This window comes from Poecilia reticulata, linkage group LG7 (assembly GCF_000633615.1).
Source record: "Poecilia reticulata strain Guanapo linkage group LG7, Guppy_female_1.0+MT, whole genome shotgun sequence".
NCBI classification, from domain to species: domain Eukaryota; kingdom Metazoa; phylum Chordata; class Actinopteri; order Cyprinodontiformes; family Poeciliidae; genus Poecilia; species Poecilia reticulata.
The window spans coordinates 3,436,780-3,442,214 of record NC_024337.1 but is presented as its reverse complement, the minus strand read 5'-3'; the positions used below and the strand labels follow the sequence as shown (position 1 = coordinate 3,442,214).

Here is a 5,435-nt window from a genome sequence, read left to right as displayed (position 1 = left end):
GAATACCGGAAACCTTTAGTCATCCGCTGTTACAGTCAGATCAAGGTGGGAAGAGCGTACCGAAGAGTCAGAATGGGGGGCCGAGGGAACGGTGGCGGACTGGGGGGTTAGAGTACCTTCGAAGGGGTTCGAAGAAGGAGAGAAGGTGGGGGGCTGACATATCGTTAGAGGGGTGGGGGCGTGGGGGAATCGAAGAAGGAGGGAGCAAAGGAGAGACATTGAGGGGGGTAGTGTACCATTAGAAGTGTGAGGGGTCGAAGAGGGTGGGGCCGGTCTAGCGTACCGTTGAGTGCTGGGGGCTGGACGGACAGAGTATTGCAAGAAGTGGGATGAGGTCTGGCTGTAGGAGGGGGCAAATGAGAGACGTTAATCTGCGGACTGGGGGGCTAGAGTATAATTAGAAGGGGTTCGACGTATCGTTAGAGGGGTGGGGGAAGCGAAAGAGGAGGGAGTGAAGGAAAGACATTAATCCCCCCAATCCCTTTATAAATGCTATTTTATTTATACAATTAGGGCTATTGTAAATGAATATTTTAGTAATCGAGTAATCTATCGATTATTTTTACGATTAATCGAGTAACTGTGTAAAAAATGTAACAAAATAAAGTATTGGTAAATCTGGCATAACAGCAGTGTTACTTCCCTAACAGTTACTTTTTTGTAGTTTAGAAAATCTGTAATAATAACAGATCACTTTCTAAGTTAACCTGACAACAAGTTATACAAAAATCTAAAATTAATTTTAATTTACCGTAAAAGAAAGAGGCAGGCTCACAAATACGCTTATTAAAAATGTCTATGATCCAGCTTTTAGTTTATGTATTCATCTTCAGTTTAATAGATGAACTCTGCCCCATACATGTCAAACTTTGAGTTTGAGAATATGGGAAATGTCGTCTGAAGTGGTGGTGGTGGGCCATAATTTAACAGTTTGCATATTTAAATTAGGGGGGAAAAAACTGTTAAATTACAGAAAAATTCTGCTGGAAATTCCATAAAAAACAGAAAATGTATTGGCAGAAAATTACCAGGACATTTCCCTGTTTTTTTAAGAAAAAATTTGAAATAAAATACTGTTAAATTACGGGAAACTTCTGACGGAAATTCTGCAAAGAAAACTGGAAAATTTTTCAATATTTTGTCAACCCAAAACTGAAATTCTCTGTCTTTTTACTCTTTTSTGATATATTCACAAACTTTTTTTTAAAAAACTTGGGACATTTCCAAATACTTTTGTCTTCCAAACCATTTAAGTCTGTATCCTATACCATGTGTGTAGTGTAAAATATATTAAAGTTAATGTATTTAATATATTCTTCACACAATTTTGAAACAAAACTAAATTCTAAGTCCACAGTAAATGTAGTTGTAGAACACAAAACACTTAGATTGAAAGTAGCTCATCATGCAAAGTGATGTAAAAATGAAACCATTCTACAATCAATTTGCAGACTTTATTTTGCAATTTAAGACCATAAATTGACATCATCTAGTCTTTATAACTAACCTTTGCTATTATATATTAAGAGTTAAACATATTCTTGAGCTTGCTAATGTTTATTTTCTGCACATCACAACTAATTTATTGCATTTTACTATACAAATTTCAACGTATAAATTAAATATAAAGCAATCTTGACTCTAGTCTTTGTAGTCAAACAGTTTTGTTAATTACTATAAGATGGAACATACAAAAAATTGCTTTGGAACATGAAAATCATTGTTGTAAACAGGACCAACATACTTCAAAATAAATGCCAAAAAATAAATGAAATACAGGTATACATATTTTGTTAAAAATCAAACGCTACATAAACACAACCTAATGCCAACGACAGTGGAAGACACTGGATTCATGAGTGTGTGCTCTCATTACCTCTAGTCGCTGTGAACATAAAACAAAACAGTCCATTTTATGTTTATGTTCTGGAAAAAAAGATTAATCCAACTCTTAGGTCCAGTTACCAAAAGCTTGAAATGTTCTGAGACCAGTTCTTGTGCTTCGCAAAGGTTCTTGGTGCACCAGGTTTGATGAGATGATCAATCACGTTTAAACTTCAAAAGGCTCAAATTTTCCATGGTTTCCCAGTCATTCAGTTCATTAAGGGACTTGAACCATTTTGGTGGAATGCAAAGCTGCTTCTTCACCTTCGTCTGCATTGTGTGAGTCGACCTCGTTCAGGATTTGAGCCCAGAAAATCTCTAAACAAAGAGAATGGATACTCAAGTTTAACACAGAAACACTTCATGTTATAAACATACTTTTTACAAAACGCTTCTAAATTACATTACAGCAGCATATCACCTTTCTCATCAGCGTCTCACCAATTGCTAATACCTCTTTCACAAACGACATTGAGTAATTTTGATTTTAAAAAATCTACACTAGGAGTGTGTCAATTGCAGATTTCTGGCCAATCTTTAAAAATCTGACTTGTCAATTCTGATTTTGGCCGATACTGATCATCTTGTCTGAATATTGCTAAATGCAGAAAACGTCAGTGGGTTGGCAACAGTGGGGTGACTATTGATAACTGCAAACATGGAGACATGACCTAGTGGGCTGGTCTATCAGTCAAACGTCTCTAACAGGAGAGGAAAGCATTTGATTTTTAGAGCTTTACTGAGGTAGATAAGATCAGTGGATGAAATCACTTTCACATGTATTGGCGGATCACCAATCTTCAAAATTAAGGATCTGGGGAAGATTTATTGGTGCACCCCTAAAATACACAATACGCAAATATTTTCTTTTGAAAATAAAAACATACACTGATTTTTGCATATTTGTTAAAATAAAGTCACCATGTCATGATTTTATGTCACGAGATGTATAATTTGTCCCCTGAGCTACTATTTCCATCTGAAGAAATCCATCACTCCCGACCAAAACCAACCAATCAGAGACAGGAGGATATTTTAGCACTGTCAATCAACTTAACATTACAGGAAAACCATTTATCCACTGTCATCGGTGTCCATGCTAACTAGCCTTAACATTCATGAGAGGTTCCGTTAGCTGCAGCGTAGCCAAATGCAAGAGATCAGGTAGAAGTGGGATGAGCAGCACCACAGTGACAGTTTCAACATATATGTAAAAAAAAAAGTATCATAAGTTACATAGTGCTGCATTAGATATTATTAAAAAGACACATAACATTATGCCTATGTCATTGTAGAAAACACCACATACTTCTTAATTTAAACTAAAGGTTTAACAGGCTGAGTAAAACAAAAACAAATGTACACACCTATTTTAAAGATGCCTAGTTGCTTTCCAGGAAAAGTTCAGGAGTGCCTGGATGCAGCTGTTGAGGAAAGGAAACAAAATAACCATATAAGGAGAAAGAAATATAAACACCAAGACATGCAAGTCTTCCAATAATTAAATCAATTAGTTGTTTTTTTTTTGTTTTTGTTTTGTTTTTTACAATAAAATGAAATAATTTGTTCTGACAACAAATTTAGAACAGTACCATTTATATAGTTTTTAAGCTAAGCTACAATAACCAATAATGAGTTTGCAAGTAGGCATTTCAGTAAAAACTCCCAATTGGAATACTTTTTTTTTTTTGTAAACGTCACTTTTATTTACTCCCAGTGATGTTTGTTCCCATTTCAGAAATATGAAAATTAACTTATCTGTATGTACAATCCACTAACTTACAATTTATATGAGGCAAGAAGCTTCTGACCCATTGTAACAGTTTATCAACATAACCTAATCTCAACATGCCTGATTAGAGCACCAAACATGCAACAATATTAACGCTGAAACACGAGCCGTCCCCACCCCAGTCTTACCGTCGTCCCCTGGTCTAACGGTTTCCCTCCGCCCCAACATTACGTTCGTTCGTCTCTCCCCTGGTCTAATGGCTGCTCCTGCTCCCACTCCCCCCCAAGTTTACGTTCATTCGTCTTTCGACCCCACCATACTCCCCACCCGCGACATTTCCCATATTCTAAAACCCCAAACTTGACATGGAAAGTATATTTACCGAAGTTAAATGGCCACCTGCTTTTATGTTAACAACCGGGACATCAGATCATGTTATCAAATAAGACAACTGCAGCTTGATATTTTTAAAAAGCAGGATTGAGACATAAGTAGCATGACGCCATGAACGGTTAGCTTTACTTTTATAATTCACAAGCAAACACATCATTGTGAAAAATATTTTTGTAAAAAAAAAAAAAAAAAAAAAAAAAAAGACGGCAAAACAGTCTGCAATAATAGACTGTGCCAGGAGTCTCACGAAGTCAACTACAAATATTTCAAAACATTATTCACAGAAAAGAATGTGTTTTTATTTATTTTACTTTACCAGGGAGTGGCAGAAAGGTAACTCCGTCTCTTAATCCAACCGAAGTCCAAAAGATATATGTTCCAGGGTCCGGTTAGCGAGCTTGAAATGTCGTCTGACCAGTTTTTGCGCTTCGCGAAGGTTCTTGTTCCCATGATGCAATGCGTAAAATGGAAAATACGGTACAAATACCTGTAAAACTAAAAAACGGAGAAATTCCTTCAAATTCTACAGTACATTTACCCGTTTTTTTACAGTTTTTTTCAGTGCTGCTCACACTGATATATGTTAGTGCTGAGTATCTATGCTGACTGACTCAACAAATGGGAGAAATACCAGACTGAGCACTGAAGGGACATGAAAATTGAATGGCACTGTATAAGAAGGCGCTGGCCACGCTACAGACCGCACAATCCAGGAGCCCTGCGCATTTAGCTTGCTGCTGATTGACTGTACTCCCAAGACTGGATATAGGAAAGACGTCTGTGGTAGTGCCAGCCAGGACAGTTCCCACTGTGCACAGTGTTTGAACTAATACCTAAGGTGGATAAAACTACCTATGGATCTTTTGCTGCCATTGTGTTTGTGTGATATTGATTCTCCTGCATTTGTTATGTTGTCCTTTTTCTTCTCTCAGGTGCTTGTTGCTTAGAACAGATGTATGCTCATATTAAGCCTGGTTGTACTGGAGGGTCTTCCTTGTAAATAAAAAGATAGTATTTCATCACCATCAGCACAGACTTGCATGGGACAAAGAATTGCTGGAAAAAGTAACAACCTGATGCACTTTCCTAGATAGTTAACTTATTCCTGCATGACATGATCAGCTTAATTTTATTGTGCTACTATAACTAGGATTAACTTTGGCTATATTTAATTAGATCTGAATAGAACTTCATGATTTATTATTCCTCCACATCCTTACATTTATATGATAGCAAAATAGAAATGAAATGCTTTGGAACCAGGGTGCGTGCGTGTGAAAGTGGGCATGGTGGAAAAAGGATTGTGAAGTATTCCCCAGTTAACATAGCAGTACTGTGTAGCTGATATACCTTTTGCCAGCTCTTTAAGTAAGTCTGGGGAATTATGCCAATCCTTCCCACTGTGGCTACCATTTCCCAACACCTG

At 37.0% G+C, this 5,435-nt stretch overlaps 1 long non-coding RNA gene across 1 annotated transcript; it reads right to left on the bottom strand.

The window, feature by feature from the left end:
• Positions 1 to 1,440: 1,440 nt before the first annotated feature.
• Positions 1,441 to 4,709, bottom strand: LOC103466922 (uncharacterized). Its single transcript, XR_534004.1, has 3 exons — positions 4,326 to 4,709; positions 3,252 to 3,308; positions 1,441 to 2,202 (listed from the first exon to the last, which is right to left on the bottom strand). It is a non-coding gene; the product is annotated as an uncharacterized LOC103466922 (long non-coding RNA).
• Positions 4,710 to 5,435: the final 726 nt, after the last annotated feature.